We start from the raw sequence: 23037 nt of genomic DNA, 5'->3' as shown, positions 1-23037 counted from the left end.
GCTGGGCAGTTTCCCTCGGGGGCAGCAGAGTGTTTGATCTTTTGTCTCTCTCTCTGACCCTATTTGCAAATATATACCTTTTGTGTTGCTAATAGAGTGTGTCTGTAGCTGAAGTTTTTTTTTTCCTCCTCCCGAGAAACGAACCACGATTTTTACATCACTGTCATGTCACCTTTCCTAAAGCAGGAAAAAGGGAAGAGGAGTTACCTAATTTTCTTTCAACAGCAACAAGAGGGAACTGTTCTGGCCTTCATAATGATACAAGGAGCCTCTTTGTCATCCATCCGGTGCAAAGGTGGATCCATGGAGGAATGTAGTGGTGCAGTCACACCTCCTTCTGATTCTCAGTTCAAAATTTAAATTTAAACCCAAAGTATAAAACCAACTGCCTGACAAGGGCAGCAGCATTTCTATTCAGGCAGCCGTTGGGGAATCACCTGCTTTCACTGCACATTTTAAACTACCTAATTCCTTCTAGACTCTTTATCCTACAAGCATTAGCAACCATCTCCTTTTTTATGGCCTTGATGGTCTACTAATGTTAGCTGCTCTTCCTAACGTAGCTCCTATTTCACAAACCGGCATCCTAGTTTTTAACTCTAGCTAGAAATATTAATTCAAGTGTAGAAACATTAAACCAGGAAAACATCAACTCAGGTGTGGAAAAAAACTTCAGGGAAACAGTAGATGCACTGTCCACATTTCATTATAATTACAACAGATTAAAAGAAACCAACATCTTGTGATTATTTTTGCCTAATTTGTTGTGTTTCTATACATAATATATGATATTGGAAATTAATGCACATTCCAATAAAGTAATTTGTTTTTGCTTTGATCTTAAACGGAATAATATAGCTAGCCCCCTAGCATATTAGTAAAGCTTCTAGTTTCTTTTTATCTGGAGAAAGTGTGTTGTGTTTTATGTGATGATGTACCACACTACCTGTACCCCCTTTTTAAAAGCCTAAATCCACCCCATGATATGGTGGGACAGGTTCATTTGCCCACAGTCAACCAGACTGCCTTATCTGGGGTCAGAAATAATTTTTCTGCAGGTCAGATTGGTACAGGCCATGGAGTTTTTATATTCCTCTGTAGCTGGGGTATAGTCTTCTTGCTGGGATTCATTTGAGCAATTTTACTTAACTGATTTCCTTTCCCTTGCAATGGCAAGGCATTGGTGGCATCCTTGCGTCCTGGCCTTCACCCATAGTATAATAGATGAGATTTTGTTTATAAGGTGTTTTTAAAGACCATGGCATGTAAGAGGGGTTTGAGTTGCTCTTTTTGGACAACTGCCCATACAAACAGGGTACTAGACTGAACAGTCTTGGAGGTATCTGTCACTCCTGTTCCTAAATGCCTGTATTTTTTAAAAAATAAGTAGAAGATTAATAAATTTGGCTGAGGATTATGGCTATTTCTGTCCCGATGAAGACGGCTGAGATCAACAACTACCGGAACCTTTTTTGCATACAATTTAGATACTGCTAATTGGGAGATCAGGAGAATAGACTGGGTTTTCACAGCAGAGACTCTAGCTAAGAGTTTTATTATTTGTTTGTGCTGTAAATTATTAGATAATTTCCTTGGCTGGAGGTGTTGTCCTAAAGTTATAAAACATTTTGCTAGAATTTAAAAGGCCTTGCTGTGCCCAAGTGGGTTAAAGGCAAAAGATGGTCATCTTGACTTATAAACATGTCACATAAAATTATTAATAAAAGCTAGTGCAAAATCCAACTGAAGAAAGGGAACATGATTAGGCCAAAATGCAATCCTGAATTTGACTCCAAGGACTCTTTTGAGATAATTTAGCACCACAATAGAACAGGAATTCCTTGACTTGCAATTTATGCTTGGGACAGCTAAACATTATCTTGTTAATGTAGGCTGTCAAAAATGAAGAGTGACTATATGCTTCCTGGACATTTTAGAGACAAAACATACAAGAAGGGGGAGTTCCCAGAGAACCAACCCTTACATCTGGGTACATTATTCAAGGCTGTTATTTTTACTCACACTCTCCAGGCTAATTTTCCAATATAGCCAAACCACAAACTGACCTGGGAAGATGCCAGTCCCATGGATTATTAGCAACTTAAACAAGGGTGGGCAAAGTCTGGCCCATGGGCTCGTTCAGGCCCACAGTGGACTTCATTTCCCAGCAGCCCCTGCCTGCATCACTATGTCTGGTTTCCATAGACACCCCAGCAGTGTCAGGGCAATGACAGTGCAGGGCCAGGGTTTCCACCGAAAAGGAAGGGATAGATCCCAGCCCCAGGGTATGCAGGTGGGTGGGGAGGCGCTCTGGGCTTGGGATCCTGCAGCAGTGAGAGTGTGGTCCAGAGCCAGGGCGGACTGTGATCCACTGCCTGCACACCTTGGGCAGGGGCACACAGGCAGCAGATCTGGCTCTGCCCCATCTCCAGACCACACAGAGAGCTCAGCCCCAGCCCTGGAGCAGCTCCTCACCCAGCTGTACACCCTGCCAGTGCTGCTGGGGCCGGTCTCCATGGAAACCCTGACTGGCACTGTCACAGCCCTACAGCTGCTGGGGTCTCCATAGAAACTGGCCACAGCAATGTGGGCAGGGGCTGCTGGGAGTCTGGCTGCCAGCTGGATCCACCATCTTGCCCACCCCTGTTCCCAAGCACATTTTACAGTCTTGTCTTTTCTTTCCCTTTAACTCTGCTTTCAAATGTATCTAACAAGCAGGAATAGCAAAAATATTTGAGCCATATCCAGCCACAATTACATCCTTTCCTCTCACTTAACCATTCAAGAAAGACTTTTAGTTTTGCTAAGAGACATGTCAAACAGTATTTATCCCTTGAAGGACTTCAGTGGGTGTGTAAGGAAAAGGGAGGGACTTTCCCAAGCCAGTGATCATTAAACCTTGGAAATCAAGTTATTTAATTTGCATATACATTTTAAATAAATCACTACATAGGGGTAAAACAGTAGAAGTCCTTCACAGAAAACTTGAAAACTCTTAACTGTTTATTGTTTTAACAATTAAAACAGGATTCGACTGATAACGTTGTCTGCGTTATAATGAGAGCGCTAGAGTTTATTTTTGCATTTCACCTTTCTACTCTTCTCTAAAACAAATAATTGGATAAAATTTTCCCCTATTCTTCAGTGAAACTTCTCAGCCTCCCTCTCTTCTAACATTTTGTTTTCTACAGCCTTTATATACAGGCATACCATCTTGCACTTTGTGGTTTTAATTTAGCAAAGCACCTAAGCACATTCCTAAATCAATTCCCATTCAGCAAAATGCTGAGTACATGACAGAAAGTTAAGTGCATGCTTTTGCTCAGTCAGGATTTGTATAGAAAAGCACAGAACAGAACAGAACATAATATACCATCAAAAATGCAATTGCAAAAAAATTAGTAATCAGATTATAGCACCTTTTAAAATAACTATCACTCTCAGCAGTACTTCACTACACTATCACTCCTTACTAGCATAATTAAATATTTTGCACCTGGAAAAACATTTTTACGTATACCTGAAAAAGTACAATATCATGATTTTTGGTTTCATTTGAGAAATGACATATTATCATTCACTCAAAGAGTGTTCACATTGTGGTTATATACACAAAGCGTACAATTAAGATTGCATATATTTTGGATAGAATTTTTTCAGATTTCCAATCTACAATTTAATCTTAATGTCCAGTATAGCTTCCCTGAAACCTTTCAAGGGGCCTGCTTGTATAGGTGAGGATTTGTATCCTGTATGAGAATGTCGGGTCTGTTCTTAGACTCACAGAGCTGCTAAAGAAATAGTCCATCACACCAATGACACTTTCCCTTTGTCCACAAAACTCCCTGTGGGAATCTGGGAAAATTGCAGGGCAGTTTCTACTTAGTACTAATCCAGTTCAGGCTCTTGAAAGACTATCACATCTCATTGTAATTTACCTGTTTTACATATGGATGCAATTGCTTTTAGAACTGGAGATGGGATAGTCAAAATATGTGCTAAATTTAACAGTGCACAACTTTATTTACTTAATGGGTCTTAAAACAGCATATAGTATGGCTGATGTAGCACTTCTTTATCAGGTACTCTGAGAGAATTACACTGAGTAGTTATTTCTAAGATACAAATACTCACAATTTTTATATATGTATGTATGCACACACGTGTGTGTGTGTGCATGTACGTACACACACACACACACACACACACATATACACATGCATACATGCATATACACACTTACAATTTAATACACACACACATTTCCAGGGAATTTGGAACAGCTTCTGATTCCATTTATTTGACAAATTAGACAGTGTTTCAGCCACTTTAGAGACAAAGTTAGGATGACAATGATTACTTTCCTGACAGCCTGTAATAGCTTCTTCTAAAGCCATCAGTGTATCAGGTAAATATGTACTTGAGTACATACAGTAATTTCAGCAATGCACATTATGTACTCCTTCACTTGAAAAAGGTCTAAGTTGGTTTGGTGCATCACGCCAATCAGTCTCGTAGGTAGAAATGCTGATTAAACTTCCTTAATGGTGTGCCTCCTGCCAGCCACACCACTATATTTTTAAACCTTAGCTATTGTAAAATACCAAGGAGTCTGTAAGTCATATTCTAGAGGAAATCACTTGTTTAGCAAGTTTATACAACTAAAAGCCCAATTGTGCCCTCAGTTCCAAAGGTGCAATTTCATTGACTTCATAGGAATTATAGTAATGTGACTGAAGGAAGGCCTTACCATAACTAACAGATTAATAGGCAAATAGAAGTGATGATCAACCTTTAATTGTATTGATCTCTTCAAATCAAAGCCCCCACATGATATAGTGAACTTGGAATTCCAAGAGCACAGATTTAGGTACAATATGGTAATCAATTTACCTGGAGAGAATTTTTTTTTAATTTGAAATTGATTTAAAATGGTATATTTATGAGCTGAGACAGTTCATGTCAAGGCTCTACTTACAGAGAATGCCTTAAATTGCTAATAAAATGGGTTTGTAATGGAAACAGAAGCAAAGTAAGCTTCAGTGGCATTACACTGATCACAATAAACATAAAGATGTTAAAACATATTTGGAATTGAAAACAATGCAATTTTTTATTATTACTTATAAAATGTCCCTGCTGCTTCAAATTCTGAGATAGGTCAGCACCGTCCTTGGGTATGCTCCTGTAGGAGAAAATTTTATAATGATACATTTTAACTCTCTAAATTTAAATCTTATTAAAGCTTTCTGGAAGCTTTAGAAGATTGCCAGCAACATCATTTCAGCTTGGAATGACTACAGTCAGCAACACCTTCTTCACGCAACATATAATTTATTTGCTTCTGTTATGAAATGATGGGTATGTACAATCCTCTATTTTCAGAAGACTTAGAGTAAAAGTCTATATTCTTTCTGCCTCTGATGGCAGAAATGCTACATTGCATTTTATGCAGGATAGATAACTAAGAGTTAAATAGAAATTAAAAATAAATATAAATAATAATTAAACATGGGAAGAACCTGAGTCCATCTTCTTCCCCATTCACCAAAATTCAGATAAATTGAAAGCAATTCAGGAATCATATATTCTTAACCCATGACCTGCCATTAACCTTCTTTGTGAACACAGGCAGGTCATATCCCTGCTTTTTGCCTCTTCTTTCCCATCCCATTCTTTCTCTGTCCTTCCTATTAAGGTTGTAAGCCCATCAGGGAAGGAACTGTCATTTTTTCTTTCCCTGGTACAATGGTACTGTAGTTTGATTTGGAATTATTGGGTGTGTCTACATGAGATACTTTACTCAAGATTAGAGCAAATTATGGCTTGCTGGGATAGCTTGCATGACTCAAGCACTGTCATGGATGGGTACAAACTACTCAGGAAGGACAGACAGGGGAGAAGAGGAGGAAGAGTTGCTCTGTAAGTAAAAGTCATATGATTGCTCAGAGCTCCAGTATGAAACTGGGGACAGACCTGTTGAAAGTCTCTGGGTTAGGGTCAGAGGAGAGAGCAACAAGGGTGATGTCATGGTGAGGGTCTTCTATAAATCACCAGACCAGGAGGAAGTGGTGGATGAGGCTTTCTTCAAACAGCTAGGGGAAGTGTCCCAATCACAAGTCCTGGTTCTCATGGGGTACTTCAGTCATCCTGACAACTGCTGGAAGCATTGGCAAGGAGTAGGGGGTGCATGTGGGTACACGTGGACCTCCTGAGATTGGCAGTGCACCTCCTGTGAAAAGCGCTGCTGACACTGCTGGTGGAGCCTGTGGGTGGTTGCTGCTCACCACCCCAACCCCCCCTCCCCCAGCAACAACACCATGAGTGGCATCTGTGGGGGGACCCCAATTGCTGACAATGCTGCCAACACTGTCAGTGGCATCCGTGGGTGGTTGCTGACCACCAATTGGTGCTTCCCACCCCCCTCCCCACCACCAACACTGCCACAGCCACCTGCGGGAACTCCCTGCTCACCACTGCCATGCCCTCATCACTGCCACTGCCACTGCCTGTGGGCAGTTGTCGTGTTCTCCCCAACCTCTGGGGGCATACAGCATTCATGGCTGGAAGGGCAATACAGCAGCATGCAGGCAATCCAGGAAGTTTTTAGAGAGTATTGTGGACAACTTCCTGGTGCAGGTGCTGCAGCTGCTAACTATTGACCATACTCTTCCTGATCTGCTGCTCACAAACAGGGAAGAATTGGTGGGGACTGTGGTACTGGATGGCAACTTGAGCAGCAGTGATCACAAGGTGATTGAGTTCAGGATCCTGAGGAAAGGAAGGATGGAGAGCAGCAGAGTAAGGATCCTGGACTTCAGAAAAGCAGACTTTGAATTGCTCAGAGAACTGAGGGGTGGGATCCCCTGGGAAGCCAGACTGAGGGGGAGAGGAGTCCAGAAAAGTTGGCTGTACTTGACAGAAGCCTTACTGAGAGTGCAGGAACAGACCATCCCAATGCACAGGAAGACTAGCAAGTGTGGCAGAAAACTAGCTTGGCTTAGCAGGGAACTCTTCAGTAAGCTCAATCACAAAAAGGAAGCTTATACAAAGGTCAAATAACTAGGGAAGAGTATAAGAGCATTGCTTGGGCATGCAGGGATGAAGTGGACATGCAGGGGTGAAGTCAGGAAGGCCAAAGGGCAACTGAAGTTGCAGGTAGCAAGGAAGTGAAGAGTAACAAGAAGGGTTTCTACAATTATGTTGGTGGAAAGAGTAGAATGAGGGGAAGTGTAGGTCCCCTACTGAATGGGGGAGGCAACCTTGTGACAGAGGATGCAGAAAAAGCTGAAGTGCTCAGTGCCTTCTTCATTTCAATCTTCACAAGCAAGGTTGGCTCCCAGACTACTGCACCAGGCAGCAAAGTTTCAGGAGGAGGTGAGCAACTAACAGTGGCAAAAAAAAACACATTAGGGACTATTTAGAAAAGCTGGACATATTCAAGTCCATGGGACTGGACAGGTTCCATCCAAGGGTGCTGAGGGACTTGGCTGATGTGACTGCAGAGTCACTGGCCATCAGTTTCAAAAACTCATGGTGATTGTGGGAGGTGCTAGATGATTGAAAAAGGACAAATGTAGCGCCCATATTTAAGAAAGGGGGAAAAGGAGGATCCAGGGAACTACAGAGCAGTCAGCCTCACCTCAGTCCCTACAAAAACCTTGGAACAGATCCTCAAGGAATCCATTTCTAAGTACTTGGAAGAGAAGAAGGTGATTAGGAACAGTCAGCATGGATTTACCAGGGCAAGTCATACCTAACAACTTGACTGCCTCCAATGATAAGGTGACTGGCTCTGTGGATGTAGGGAGATTGGTGGATGTGGTGTACCTTGATTTTAGCAAGGCTTTTGATACGGTCTCCCACAACATTCCCACAGCTAAGGAAATAGCCCAGAAGACTGGACTGTAAGGCAGATAGAAAACTGACTGAGCCATCAGGTTCAGAGAGTAATAATGAATGGCTCAATGTCTAGTTTCATAGATTTCACAGACATTTGGGCTGGAAGGGACCCCAGAGGATCATCGAGTCCAGCCCCCTGCCCCAGGGGCAAGAAGTCAGCAGGGATCATAGGATCTCAGCAAAATAAGCATCCAAATGTGTCTTGAAGGTGTTCAAAGTGGGTGCTTGAACCACCTCTGGTGGCAGTCTACTCCAAACCTTGGAGGTCAGACAGTGAAGAAGTTCTTTCCTATGTCCACCCTGAATCGGTCGCAGCGGAGTTTGTGACTATTCAATCTCATCATCCCTTGGGGTGCTCTGGTGAACAGACAATCCCTCAGAATCTAATGAGCACCCCTGATAAACTTATAGGTGGCCACCAGATTACCCCTGAGCCTGCACTTGTACAGGCTGAAAAGCCCCATGGCTCTCAGCCTCTCATCATAAGGTTTGTTTTCCTGACCTCTGATCATGCAGCTGGTACCAAGTGGAGTGCCCCAGGAGTTGGTCCTGAGGCTGGTTTTGTTCAATACCTTCATCAGCAACCTAAAAGATGGTCCTGGGGCCAGTACTGTTCAATATCTTCATCAATGCAGATAGCATAGAGTGCACCTTCAGCAAGTTTGCAGATGACACCAAGCTGGGGGAGTAGTTGATAGCTGGAGGGTAGGGTCAGGATTCAGAGTGACATAGACACTTGGAGGACTGGGTCAAAAGGAATCTCATGAGGTTCAACAACGAGATATGTAAAGTCCTGCACTTGGGATGGAACAATCCCATGCACCAGTACTTGCTGCGGGCTGACTTGCTAGCCAGCAGATCTGCAGAAAAGGACCTGGGGGTTACAGTGGACAATGAGGTGAATATGAGGGTGCACTCAGGCTAGAAGCCAGGGGGCACTAGAGCACAGCTCACTGGCTGTATGTTTATTTCCTCTTCCTGCTATGATTCTATGACATACCGATCTGAATAATGTTTAAATGCCTGTATTTAATAAGGATGACCTGGGAGATATATTGGTCCTGAATGTGCTTTCACTTGCATTGTGAGCAGCTGAAGACACCACAGTTTCACCAATGTAAAACAGGTAGAAATATTCAGGCTCACATGGTCCACCATTATACTGTTCTAGCTGTCAATCAGTTAATGGTATCACCTACATTCTCTGTGTTCCATGTAAAAGACTGTCCTGAAAACTTTGTATTCTAACAGGCCAGAATGATCCAGAAGGGAGTAAAATCCTCATACCTCATCCATTGAAATCTAGTCCATTATTTTTAAAAATAACTGAAAATTGCTCCCTGAGTTGTCCTGATGAGTTCTGTGCTGTACTAATTAATTTTTCTGACATATACATATTTTTAAATATGGTATTTCCTTTCTTGCTCTGTAAAGGGCTCCATCAATAGACAAAATGGACAAACTGACTATTCATGGAGAATTTCAAAGATTTCAGGTTTTCATTTCAGGCCGTTTCTGGCATAGCACTCTGAATGGATTTTCAAGTAGCTCTTGCTTGATTTGTTAATAGAAGGATTCTAAAATAGCCTGAATATTTTTCCCTTGAATTTTTTTGAAGGATGCAAAGGACAAAGTGGCTTGCTCTCATTTATTTCCTTTTCTAAGGAGAACCACATTCTCTTGTAGCAGGAAGTCAAGCTCCCCTACCCTTCCCCGCCCCTTCCCAATCGTTCTTTGTCTTGTTTCAAAGCTGATTGTTTATTTCTGCCAATTTGTAATTGCACAGAAAGGTTGATGCCTGTGAATGTGAAAGGAGGTTTTCTATCATTATGTCTAATGGCTGTTCTGCTCGGTTTGTGATTATTCATTTACGTCTGATGTTTGCTGCTCTTGGCGGCAGTAACTAGAAGACTTGCAGCAGCTCAATGTTGTTTCCTATATGTCTTTCACAGAATCATTACTTTCCTGTTCCAGAAAAACATCAACATCTTAATGCAATTTGTTCCTCTGATTAATGAGAGGAGTAAATCCATCCATTTTTTTTATTTTGCACTCTCTGTATTCAATAAGCTACAGTTGTATATATCCAAGAGTATATGAATTGATAATATGCCTTGAAATTTTCATCCTTATGCTAAAAAAAGAGAGAGTGACAGTTATTGCCTGGCTACTCTTCTCTTTTTTACCCTTGCACCTTCAAACAAAAGACAAAATGTGAGGAAAAGAAGAGTTGTGTGACAGCAGAATATCTTTTGGCCAAGTGATGTTGCTATTTTTGTGTTCCTGCCGTGCCCCATTGCTTTGCAACTGTTCTCTGACTGCTGTAGATAAGGGTTCTGTCACCACGGCAAATGAAGGAGGACACCTTTCATGAAGAGTGAGATTGTGACTAAACCGTATTTGTAAACCACTGCCATCCATTTCAGAAGCTAGAGACTAAAACTCACATTTTTTAATTCCCTGCTGAAATCCTACTTAATCAAATATCCTCTTCTTATCAAGAAAAAGCGTTAGATTAATGCTTGGAAGATGTCTGTGTAAATGTAAATGAAGCTAAAAATCATACTTATAATATATGGCTGCAATTCCATTGACTGCAGAGGAGATGTCTATATTTTCTAAAGGGGCTCAGTTTGGTTCATTTGGTTGAGTACAATTGAAAGATATTTGATCTCATTATAACTCCTATCCTGCCATCCTGCATATTTTAGTAATAGATTCTGTGGATGATGGATGGCATTTTGTCTTGGTTTTAGTGAAGATTTTCATATTAAAAAGGAAAAGTTCATCTATATGATCAAAGATTAAGCCTTTTCCTTGAATTTATTGTAGGAAGAACTTAACTGTCCCTTGCTGAATAAATAATGATTCAATACATCTTAATCAGAGTGTATGTCCTTTAGGGATTGAAGGTCTTATGAAGCTTCACCTAAAGCCCATTTATAATTTCTGTTTGACAAAGTTCAACACTTATGCAGTATGATCAAAAATACACAATTATTTTGTCATCTTCTCCCACCAACTCACACAGAAAAGAACATTGCTGACCCAATTTTCACCTTAAGATGCACATCAGACATATGATTCCCTATAGCAATTACTCGTTGTTTCCCTCCTTTCTTGCATGTTTTAGTGAGGCACATACTAACTGCTGATCGATGCAAATGCTCTTATACTATTTTCCTTTTAAATTTGTCTCTGGCTTAGTACCTTTATCCACAATTTTCCATCATGTTGGAAGCAATTGCCAATTTAGTACAAATATCATTGAGAGAAAGTTTCTTAAAGTCCAGTTCTTGAACGGCGACTCAATCTTCCAGGTTCAGTGTGCTCCATCTGAAGAATTTTAATTTTCTTCTCTAAGAAATTAATATATAAATTAATTGATCTGTCCATTCTTACTGAGTGGAGAATAAGTAATCCCCCAAAGTAAACCTATGCATTTTTCCATAATATTAGGAGATTTTAGCAGATCTTCTCCTTTATTACAGTAAGTTTTATTATGAGATTGTTTATAGGCAGATAATATCAACATGCCGTTAATACAGTCAAAGTATACTGAATCCCAAATATTGCAATGCAAACCCATTACTCAGGAGACTTAAATCTCTGACATACTGTCAGTTCAGTCAATGTTAGGGCATATGGTATCGAACAGAGGAAACTAGAAAGTTTGGTACTGGATGAATTTCAAAGTTTTGTCAAATGTAGAAATATTCTGTGTCACAGATCATTATACTCACGCTATCAACAAGAGCAGTATCTCTTTTCAAGTCTTAAATATGATTAGTACTAGAGACCAGAAAATGTTTCTATCTGATGTCAGTCAGTATATTGGTAAGCCAAGACCTCTCAAGCAGAAATCTCAAAGGCCTTAGGCAAGATGCAAATCATGAACAGTCTGAATTGAAGTTCAACCCATCTTTCTGTGCTCTCCTCCCTTTTCTCTCCCCTCCCACCTCTGTTTTATAATGACATAGCACCCAGGTATCTCAGAAGGCTGCACTGTGGCCAGATAAGTGCTTTGGCATGCACATATGTATATATGGATTGATTTGATTTTTATGCTGCCTTTCCCAGAAAAGGATTAGGCCAGTTTATAATAGAAACCAAACAAATGAAGAAACAGAATAAAACACTAAAATAAAAAGATACAACAAAACAAGCCACGAGCCCTAAAATTCAAAAGCAATCTATCCCACTGACTCTATGGAGAGGGTCCCCCCCTACCGAACCTAACCTTGCCTCCAAACCACATTCAATATCTTCATAAAGGAAAACAAAAATCCCTGGTTCCCTCCACACCCCATATTCCTCCCATCCCTATCCACTCCTATTCCGTCCTGTGCCTCATACTCAGGGTAGTTTTTCTTACCCTCACAAAGCGCATCCAGATGAGCTTGCATGTGCCTCTTGCCACATCTCAAAGCAGTTTGAGATGTGGCAAGAGGCATGCTAGGAACAAAAAATGGTGCTTACGCTGAATAACTACAGCGCAGGCTCAACATTTGATATCTGGATATCCAGGTATCAAAAAAAAAAAAAAAAACAGAAAAAAGTGGGGCAGGGCAAGGGTTCATGGAGGCAGGATACAGCCTGGCATGATAGGTGGTCCCCATGAGTGGCACAATCCCCCTGGCATGATAGGTGGTCCCCATGAGTGGCACGATCCCCCTGAGTGACAGCCCAAGCGGCCTGGAGCTGCCTGAAGGCACACAGTCCTGCACTGAGCAGGGCCAGACCTGTGCGACATGGCACAGGCAGCGTCAGGTGCCAGGTGGCCAGAGCCGAGCCATGCAGCCCCATGGCACACAGCAGCAGGGGGGCTGTGCCTGGAGGGGCCAAAATGCCCTAATGGCTGCTGCTGCTGCAGGTGAGCTGTGGGCCATGCAGAAGGGCTGCGGACCATGAGGGCCCTGTGGGGGGCCATGTGAGCCCTGCAGGGGGGACATGTGGGCCCTGCAGAGGGGACATGACAGCCATGTGGGGGGGGCTCTTGAGGGTCCTGTGGGGGGGCATAAGGGCCCTGTGGAGAGGGCATATGCGACCTGCAAGGGGGGCAGTCTGTGGCCCTGCAGGGGGGAGCTGTGAGCAGTCCATGTGCTGTGTGGGGGGACTGTGCCCTGTGGGAGGGCATGGGACCCACCCCTCCTGGGAAGCCCCCCCCCCACACAGTCTCCCCACAATTCCCCCACACCTACCCACAAACTCCATATCCCCCCACACCCACCCGCACACTCACCCACATCCCCCCCATCCCTTCCTACCCCCGCCTGCAAACCACACATCCTCCCATCAGAGGAGATTTGGCCTGATTCAGCGGTCAAATCTCTGAATCTGAATTGAAATGGGAGAACCATTAAAAGGTCTGAATCAAATTGGAAGCCTCCAAATCAATTTGGTGAGGTTAGGTGCCAATTTGGAGATTTGGCCATAGACTAAACAGGCAGCAGTCCTCAACCATGCTGGACTCTTTGAATTGATGCCAGAACTTCAGATCCGATTCAGCTGAATCAAACTGCGACAGTGACTAAAATCACTGAAGTATCCCTGAACTGCTTGCCAGGGCAGCTTTTTATACTGCTGGGGCCAGCACTGAAATTTTATTGCATAAAAAGATGATATTATTAATAATAAATCAGATCAAACAAAATTCTTCAGCCATGAAAACTCAACTGGGCCCCCATGTTTTATAATATATTAGGGATGATTTAGGTATAATCCAGCCTTACAGCCCACAGGGCAGGGGGAGAGCCACCAGCATGAAATGGTGCAGCAAAGATAGCAGCCATCTCCCCCCACGCCCTTCACTGCTGATTGGCTGAAATAACCGCCTGTTGTGCAGCCCCTCCTGTTTCTGCTAATCAGCAGCAAAGAGTGGGACTGCATGATGAGCAGCCCACTTGGCTAATCCGTGACAAGCAGTGGGGCTGCCAGGACCCCTTGGCCAGTCGGGGAAGGCCGCTGTGAAAAGACTGCAAAAATTTTACTGTGTGCTGTGAGTGGCTTGCAATTTCCCCTCACCTCTGCAGGAATGAAGTAGATCCCTACATATAGGAGGATGGCTCTCCCACCTTCTAGCCTACTGACCTAGTGGCTAGGGCACCTATGCAGGGAACAAGAGAATCAGGCTGTAAGCTCCCCTCATGCCAGGGGTGGAGGCAGTTCCCAGCAAAGTGCTCTAACTAACTGTTTATGGGAAAGGCTCCTCATAAAGCTGACCCACTGGGCACCCAGAAGAGGAAGGTATGTGAGACCAGAAGTATAGCAAACTAATGTCTTCTTAGTCTATATGAGCTGTAACTAGAGATCACCAGACTGAAATTGTCCTGAGAGTGAGTATCATGTACTGAGGTCTAACATCCAGCTATGGCTGCATGGTCATATGATTGTACTCAACAAAGTTAAAATAGAGCCTTTCCCTTTTCTTCCCCCACATTGTTGTGATGTTTAGCCTAAAAGAGAGTTGTTCCCTAGAGGAACAAACATTGCAAAGACAGGGAAGGCAAAAAAACAAAGAGGTGATGGCTCAGAGACATGGTAGCTACGCTGGATTCTGGCTGCCATTTCCAATGGCTTTTGTGCATCTTATTTCTAATATTTATTGGACAAAGAGCAGGATGGCCAAGGCCAAAACTCCAGGCCCTCTCTCCTGTATGGCAGTCTCTATCCCATTGAAACATCAGTGTCCCATCTATCTTTCTCTTCTGACTGGAGAGTTCTCTGTGCCAAGTCTAAATCATCGCCTGGTGGTTAGATCTTTTTGCTGGAAATTGGGAAATATGAATTCCAGCCCCCTTTGGCTAATAGGGACATATAACTCTCTGCTCCCTTGGCAAGTGCCCCAACCACTAGGTTATTGGGCACCTCCTCCAACCAAGAGGCTTGTGGCACCTCCTCATCTGGTGCCAAACATCTAATAATTGTGCTTTTTCTGCCACATAAGATGCAAGACTTATGCACTGTTATGTATGTACTGAGACGGTTCTATTTCACTTAGCGGGTACCTGTACATGTGCAGAGAGGCTCCTCCGATGCACTCCAGTGGATTTACAGCACATTGGAGCAAACTCATTTGATTACCAGGAAAAAAAACAACATACTGAAAATAAAATGCTGGATCCCCAGTGGGAACCAGACTTAATTAATCGAGTCTGCTGGAGTGTGCTAATTAGCACACCCCCAGCAGCCTCTGTGTCATGTATCAGTGTTTTTGTGCTTCAAAATGGCGGTGGGGGTGCTTTAACTAAAGGTAGTTTGATGCGCTTTAGTTAAAGTGCCTCTGCTGCTATTTTGAAGTGTGGGGATGCTGACACATAAGATGCCATAGGCATTTTAATTAGAGCGGATCTTGAAGCTGTTCTACTGAAGCACTCCCTCCACCCTTGAAGTACATGTAAAAACTCTGTAAGTGGCCAGAGAGGAGATTTCTGAGCATACTCAAAATGGAAATGCAGGAAGGAGAGAGTAGCTATCATTGTGACTAATGTGAAGAAAATTACCCAATCCTCCCTTTGTATCCTGCCCCTGATGAGGAGGACAAGAGGACAAACAATGACATTAAACTTTCAGACAAATGAAAGGGAATCATGCTTCTGAGTCCAACCTGTGGGATTTACTGGTGTGAGAGGTCAGAATCTACCAATTGTGATTGACTTTTAAAAGAGATGAATCAAGTTTCATGTGATTATTAACCACCTTTTACAGCACAGCATGCTGACATAATAAGGGCAATTGAATATCATGCTTCGGGGTGTTAGCTAATTGCCTGCAGGGTTCTGGAAGGAAATTTCTCCCCCATACAGTATAGAGTATAATTGGATAGGTAATAGGCATTATGGGAGCATTCCACCTTCCATCTCAAAATTCACTTCAGAAGGCAAAATCTCATGCTAGATGAGCGAATGATCTAGTATAGTAAGTCCTCGGTTCTTTTATCACTATGGTGGACAACCAGGAAGAAGCAGAACATACTGCTATTGTAGAAAATTATTTCTCAAGTAACTTGGGTTGCCATTTTTTTTAACCTGAGATGCCAGAGTGGGTCCCAAAAGGCTTAGAATGTCGATTGCTATGGCAACATACATATAAACCATTGTTCAGCCACAGATGAATATGTACTTATGCTCAAAGGGAATCCAGAGTGAATACTTTGTATTTTAAAAGCACAATATCCCACTGATCCCTTTAATCTTCTTTCTGCAATACTGAGTTTAAGGTAATGGAGAGGCACAGTGTGAGCTCAATTAATTTAAAATGTTGTCAATGTAATTGGGCAGGATGACCTATATTAGTCCATCAAAGAGAACTTCACATTTTAAAGTTACTAACTCAAGTTTACAGTCAGCCAAATACAAATAACTGAGTAGCATTTAGTAACTGATATTAAGTAATAAACAGTGTTTCTACATAATTATTTCTGATACTTATCAGCAAATTACTTCATCATGATTTATTAGGGGTTTGTTTATTACAATGAATAACATGTCTCTGGTTAGACTCTGCAGAAAACTGAGTCAGCTGAAAATAATTATTCTCTCGTTACAAGTAGCTTAAAAACACAGAAATAAAGTGTCACAGGGCGGGGCGCAGGGGCGGCCGTGATCCCTCTGGTGCCCCTACCGTGCCTAGTAGGGCGACTCAGCACCCTCTGTCTCTCCCGCCACGTCTTTGATCTTAAATGGTTCTTTATGGGAGGCTGCCTACTTGTCCTCTTGGACACGGTGCCCAAGTGTCTCCCATCCCCTGTCCTGGGTGTACCACCCTGGTGCGCCCCAGCTTTATGGGCCACATGTGCCTCCAACCTCCCCTTTAGCATGCCCCAAGCCTCACAGCTGTACCGGATGTTCTTGTGTCGTGTGCTTGCCCCTCCCGGGCTTCTGTTCCCCTCTTGCCCTTCCTGGGCCTCTCTCCTATAAACTCCCTCTCGGAGTTTTTCCCAATACAAGCACCTGTCTCCCGGGGCCTCTCCGATATATGCACCCCTCTCTGGGCCAGTCAACCGTACATGCAGCCCTGCCCGGGCTTCTGCCCGCGCGCTCAGCCCTGTACGGCTTCTAATCACGTGTTCAGCCCTATCCAGGCTCCTAGTCGCGCGTTTGTCTCTGTTGGGTCCCTATCTGCACATCTGCCCCTCTCCAGGCTTATTCTCATGCGCCTGCCCCTCTCCAGGACTTCTACCACGTGCCTGCCCTTCTCCGGGACTTTGTGCCGGTAGGAGACCAGTCGCTCACTCTGGAGCCTCTTGTCCTGATCTGCCCTCTCTGGGGCCTGTGCCGTGCTTCCCTGCCCTCTCTGGGGCTTCCCAAGTTTGGGCTTAGGCGGCCTTAGCCCTGCCTGGCCCCCAGACCCACTTTCTCAGGCCTACCTCGCGCACCTCCCGCACTCAGGGCTCAGGTGGCCCATAGCTGTGCCGGGCCCCCTAACCCTTTTCTGGGTCATACGCCCTACTGGGCAAACACCGCCCTCGTGGGCTGGGGTCTCTACACCCCACACACCATGCCTCTCCAGCGCCCGCTCACCGTGCCAACTATGGCGGCAATTGCTGTGTCACCCTGGCACCACTTGCTGTGCCCTTACTGGGCACCAAAAACCCCCAGATTATTGGGGAGCTCCTGTGAGGCCTCCTCACACCCCTACAGCCTCACCCAGTCCTCCAGTATTCACACAAACAGCCCTACCGCAAAGCAAAGCTACCAGCCCACTGGCTCTAACTCAAAACAAGCCTACTGGCTATAACATAAGGGTCCAGGCCCAAACTGGCCCTCTTGCAAAGACGTCTCAATCAGGGTTCTCTTCACCCCCACCATGGTGCGGTCTCTTAGGTGCTCAGGCAGCACCGCTCGTCTCCGCTCTGCTGGGCTCTTCTGCAAAGCTCCTGCACCTCAGGCTACCAGAAGGGAACTGCTGCTAGGCTTTGGCTGTTTATAAAGGCCTAGCCCTGCCCCTTTCCGGTCATATGACTGGCCTGGTTGCTCCGGCAACCAACACCTGTGCTGCCTTAGGGAGCTTCAGCAGCCCTTATTCCTAACGTCAGTAGCAGGCACCCTAGTGCCCTGCTACACAAAAAATAAACCAAAAAAGCCCTTCTTAACCACCCAGTGCTAAATGTTACACCAAAATGTCTCACTCCTTCCACCTCAGCATAGGGGTGCTTCATAGAGTCAGTAAAGTTCAAATGATAAATAGTACACCTGAAAGGCCAGCCATATAAATGACCTGCTTGCTTTCCTCATCAGTGAAAAATTGACCTGTCCTCTGTTAACCTTAAACTTTGATTCTTCAAACTTTGTATTTCTAGCTATTTTTTCTGTATGTGTCAGCTAGTTGGGATTCAAATCTTCCATATTTTTTTTACCAGGCATTCATTCCTATCCTTGTAAATGGAATCATATTCTCTATTCAGAGTCAGAAAAATCTGTGGTACAGAAAATTAAGAGTTCATTAAGCACAGAATGCTGCCATATCCAAGGCATCTACTTTTTAGCCCAGCCCCAGTCAGATGCTGGAGGGACTTGCAGTAATTACTGAGCAAGTGCTGCATTTCTTTCTGATCTGTTGTTAAACCAAGGCCTGAGAACATATTGTTATCCTGCTTTTGGAAATACCATTCTTGATATCAACTGTTATAAATTTTCTGCATTCTAACTCATTATGGTTACTTATCATCCCATACCAATCCCATGAGAATAAATAATACCTACTGCCACCATTCCACTGTATCTTGGCCAGACACTAGTTTGAAGTAATGTATTTTTCATACCTTATTGATGGCTACAGAATGGTATTTAAAGGTTTGCTATTGGGAATTGGCTTGTCGGTAAAGTAGATTGCATTAGAACAATAGTCTAGGGGAATGGCAAGGGTTAATTGATTTCTAAAAGCCTGTTTGTAACAAAGTTTCCTTCAAGGTCCACTGTGTCTGAACTGAGAAAACACATAGGGTGGGAAATTGAAGACATGTACTACTCTGTTTCATAACATGAACAGTGTACCCAAACAGAGATAAGGGACTCTGCATCATTGGTACCGGGTCACAGTGCCCAACCACAGAGCCATTGGGATTTTCAGTTTTGGTGAACAGACCAACGTAGAAGGCCCAGTAAATAACCATGTTAAGATATGTGCATGTGATGGGTTTGTTGAAACAAAGGAATATGCTGACAGAACAGAATGTAGACAGTATAATGGCCATAGGGAAACCAGTCAATGATGCATGAAGATGAAGAGTCATCAGAGGGGAGAAAGAATACAAAAGAAGGGATTTCAGATCAACAAAGGGTCCCTGAGAGGGAAACCCAAGGCTACCATGGACAGAAGGCACACCACCATCCCATCTCACCTACCCCACGGAGGGTAGGGAGTAGGAGAGGAGCCTTGGCCCTTGACCACCAGGATGCTGATATTTGATATTCAAGAGATAACTCCAGGGTGAAGATCATGTGCTGGCCAGACATACCTTCCCTCTGTGACAGCTCTATGATTGGTAGGTATACAATTGTTTGCATTATTCTTATCTGCTATCACTGTGTATCAATAAAATTTACCTATTATTAAATGCAGAGGTTGTGATCAGTCTGAGGGTTTGGGTCCACCAAGAACAAGGTATCTGGGTCATAAATCCAGTGCCAACACATTACATTTTTTTATACTGGCCCAATTTTTCAGAAATGTTGACTAATTTGGGGTATCTACGCACATTCCTACCATGGTAATTAGCCTTAGCAGTGGTGTGAAAAAGTGCAAGATAAATGGCAAACCCTCACACCAAGGTCACTTTAAACAATCCAGAGAAGAATTGCTTGTGAAATAATTGGGGATAAAACTACAAGTGTGAAAGTAAAACTGCAAGGGTGAAGGTGTTGTAAGCCTATAGCACATAAGAGAGTAGCTGTTTGCTCAGTTGCATAACTAAGGTGGGGAGAAACTGGGGCAGTAGCTCTGGGTGCTGCTTTTGTGGGAGTGGAGGGTACAAAAATTGGTGCAACCACTATGACAGCTGATTGCACTGCTGTACCCAGCACTGCCCCGGGCTTCACGAGAGTCCAGAGAGTAGAGCTGCCAAACTACTTCTCTGTGTTTGCTCAAGGCAACCAAGCTATTATATTACTTGTTCACCTGCCCCCTTGAGATACTGAAATAGCCTATTACATAGAGTAAGCAAGAGATAACTGCACATTTGTCCACTCAAGATCCCAGGGGTAACATATTTTGGTGTACAAAACCAGTATAAGTTACACTGGTGTGCATGTGTGATTTGTCACAGTCCTAACTTAAAATACCTAGGGCTTGAATTTGAGAGAGGTGGAAAACCCAAGTCATTTTGATGTGAAGTGGAAATGTTGAGTTCAACTGCTCTGAAATTCAGTGCTCAATAGTTACCTATGGAGTAACAAAAAATTGAAATGTCCAGAAATTAGTGAACACCTTTGCAAATGTTAGCCATAGTGGGCACTTGTACATGTGATGAAAAATGCCCTTTTGTGTGACTTAATGGCATTACACTTTACACATACACAATTTTTTTGAGATTTAAATTAGTTTATGTCATCATAAATTAATCCCCATCCTGATGTAGGTTAGTTTGCAACAATGCTACTTGGAATGGTGCAGCCATTAATCTGTCATGTGTACATGGTAATTCACTGAATGACAAGTGGTGACGCCTTTTGTCCATCGGGTGTTGCTACAATTTTTGTATAGTAAGCCCCTTTGTCCACCAACTGTCACTACAATTTGCAGGTATTTGTATGTAATGAATGTTTTAAGACACCCTTGGCAGGCCAGGGGGGAGCCCTGTTGAATGCAGCTGACTGGCACCAAAACTTGCAACATTTGCAGAGCATAGCTCTTATGTTCCCAGAAGAAATCCCCAGACTTTGCCAGGCAATGCCCATGAGGAACCCTTGCTCCCCTCCACCCTGTACCTCTAATACATCTCTTTTCAGCTGGCTGCAGCGTGATTGTCCCTCTAATGCCATTAATTCATACAGTGGTTTTACATAAACCTGACAAGTGGAGTTCTGTGAACGTTAAGCATGCCCGCTATAGATTTCATAGATTTCATAGACATTAGGGCTGGAAGAGACCTCGGAAGAACATTGAGTCTAGCCCTCGACCCCAGGAGCAGGAAGTCAGCTAGGGTCAAAGGATTCTGCAAAATAAGCATCCAAAAGTTTCTCAAAAGAGTCCATGAATAGCGGGTGAGTTCTGTCAGCTATGTTTGAATTGCTCAGCAGTTCAGACCATGTCCTGCTGGGAATGGTGTCTTGACACATGGGTCACTGGGTAGCCTGCTGTTGTGCCATGCCCTGACAGGGAGCTTGTGGGACCCATCAAGGGCCTAACTCTCAGTACATGGCTCATTGGGTAGTCTGCTACTGTGCCATGGCATACACATGGCTAAAAGACCTAGCCTGGCTAAAAGACATCCAGAACAAGTGTGCCTATAAAATACAAAGTTACCCCGGTGCAGACCCCTCCCCCTCTCCCTGCCTTGACCTGCCTGGGGCCAGTATGTCCAATATCCAAACTTTGCCAAGTAACAACAGGGTGGAAGGGGGATGAACTTCCAGTGTCCCTGTCACATCAAGATGTATAAATTGAGCACACAGCTCCCAGGGGTACCCCTTATTGGTCCAAGATGTCTGATGTTTGGGGGAAAGCAGGGTGGACTGGGGCATGTAGCTCTAGGTCCAGTTGGACCTTCGCTGAAACAAAGAGACTTGTGTGGGGGACCCTGAGGTCATGCACCAGTTTGCCTGCAGCCCACAGGCCAGCTGGCACATCTATATTGTTGCTGCCAAGAGAATGGGCAAGTGGGAGTACAACAGGATAGCAATCCCATACCATGTCAAGGCAAAGATGCTGCAGGCTGATTTCCACAGAGATGTCACCAGAGCACAGTGGCAGGGCACCCTACTGCATGATGTGGCCCATTACAGATACCTCCAGCCACCAATGGAGGTACTGGATCATTGTGAAATCACAGAGACAGAGACCTCTGGGGTGTCCTTGCCTGCTGAGACATCACCAATCACTGCTGTGACTCGTAAGGGCTCCAGAGGAGAAGGTAATGCCAGGGTCCCAGTCATATCACCTGCCACTTCCGAGGGGGGTAATAGACCATGCAGCTCGACCTCCACGACCAGTGTGTGAAGCCTTGGGAACCCTTTAAGTCACCTGTCACCTGAACTGACAGCTGCAATTAGGCTGTGCTGTGAGCTGAAGGGGAGGAAGGGGATAGTGTAGGACAATGCTTTGAAGACCCTGGGAGTGAGTGGGTAATGCAGGTAGATACAGGGCAATGCACAGCATGGAGGCACGTTGGTGGCCAAAGCGGGTGGGCACTTGTTTGCAGCCACTCAGGGCCTGCTATCACCCATGGCCAGGCACCCCTTCTTGGTCATTTTGGGCTGACTGCTTCTTATCCCCTCTCAAGATTCACTGAGTGCATCTTTTTAGAGTGCTGAGCTTCCTTAATTCACTCAATTTCTTAATTTTCAGCTCTGCTTGTAACACTGCCACCAAGGACATGCAGGCTACCAAAGCAGGCTGCCACCAACACGCATGGATGGATTGTGAATGCCCTCAGGAACTATGAGCACTGGCTGCATGAAATGGTGAGTCAGATCTGTCTGCTATGGACGGATTCATGGCCATCCAGCATGATAGGAATCAGTCCATGTCCAGGAGCATTCCCAGATCCTGGAGAACTAGCAAATAATGGCCAAGTTCCTTGCAACAATTCAATGCTTGCCAGTCTTTGGCCCTGCTCCTGCCCGGAGGAGAGACAAGCTGGTATGGGTCTGTGCTCTGCCACCCACCAGTTCACAGTCAAGCTTGGAAAGTCCACCTTAAAGCTAGAAATGGTTATTGTTTAGATTGATTTTTTTTCACAAATCTTGCATCATTCTGGTAGTAAAAAGAAATGTCTCTCTTGTAGTAATTAACATTATCTTAAAAGCTGATCTGTGGTTTGTTTAATTTTGGTTAATATCTGGTTTGTAAATAAAGGTTTCTGTTTGCTTTGTTCAATTCTTCACTTCATAGATTTCATAGACATTAGGGCTGGAAGGGACCTCGGGAGATCATCGAGTCCAGCCCCCTGCCCAAAGGGCAGGAAGTCAGCTGGGG

Source organism: Crocodylus porosus, unplaced genomic scaffold (genome assembly GCF_001723895.1).
Source record: "Crocodylus porosus isolate Cpor-Errol unplaced genomic scaffold, CroPor_comp1, whole genome shotgun sequence".
Taxonomy (NCBI): domain Eukaryota; kingdom Metazoa; phylum Chordata; order Crocodylia; family Crocodylidae; genus Crocodylus; species Crocodylus porosus.
Note: the sequence above shows the minus strand (reverse complement) of the source record.